The sequence below is a fragment of the Rutidosis leptorrhynchoides genome, chromosome 3 (assembly GCF_046630445.1).
Source record: "Rutidosis leptorrhynchoides isolate AG116_Rl617_1_P2 chromosome 3, CSIRO_AGI_Rlap_v1, whole genome shotgun sequence".
Classification (NCBI taxonomy): Eukaryota; Viridiplantae; Streptophyta; class Magnoliopsida; order Asterales; family Asteraceae; genus Rutidosis; species Rutidosis leptorrhynchoides.
Window position 1 is genome coordinate 31,785,608 of NC_092335.1, and position 1,027 is coordinate 31,786,634.

Genomic DNA, 1,027 nt, shown 5'->3' on the forward strand with positions numbered 1-1,027 from the left:
ACAATACTTATTAATTCCTATGATTATCTTTTAGGATATAAGTAATTAATCAATATTGTATTATACGTCATATAAATGCATTAGTAAACATTTTAACCATCTTTTTCATAATTACACCATGTTTGTACTCAACATATTTTAAATCATAATCTAGTCTTATCTTCCTATTTTAAATCTTAATCTTAGTATTTTAATAACCTTTAATCATAATAATGATAATATTAGTAATATTGATAATAATAACTATAATACTAACACTTTATTACAAATGATAATATTGATAATAATTTTAATAATAACATTACTTAATAATGATAATCATATTAATAATAATCATGTTACTAATAATAATAAAAATGATATTAATATAAATTATATTAAGGATAGTAATACTAATAATTAACTTTAACACTAATATTAATAACTAATAATAATAATGATAATAATAGTAATAATTATAATTCTAACATAATAACATTAACATTAATAATAATAATAATAATCAGAATAATAATAATAATAATAATAATAATAATAATAATAATAATAATAATAATAATAATAATAATAATGATTTAAATGATAATAAAAATAATAGTACTAAAAAAATGGGACTACCTTAAAAGAAATGAGTTCCAAAAATAACAGTCCCTTCCCAAACTTGAACCCACGACCAAACGTTCACCCAAACATCCAAGACCATGGTTCCATGCGTGCTTTTTCTGATTAATATCTCAACCCCAAAAATATAAACTGTGATAAATTATCATCTCCTTCCTCATCAATTTGGAACTCGACCAGGCTTACAGAACGATTACAATTCAACAACTTACAAGTTTGAATTTAAATATGTAAACGAAACAAAATTTAACTAGTTGTGATTTCATTTTTTAAAAGCAAAATAAAATAAAAAATATATATATGTATATAAACCCGTCACTGTATGAACACAAAAAAAAAATTTGATTTTGAAATAGATGACATTTTACACAATTGTTAAAACATGAAATAGATTAGAAATCATTTA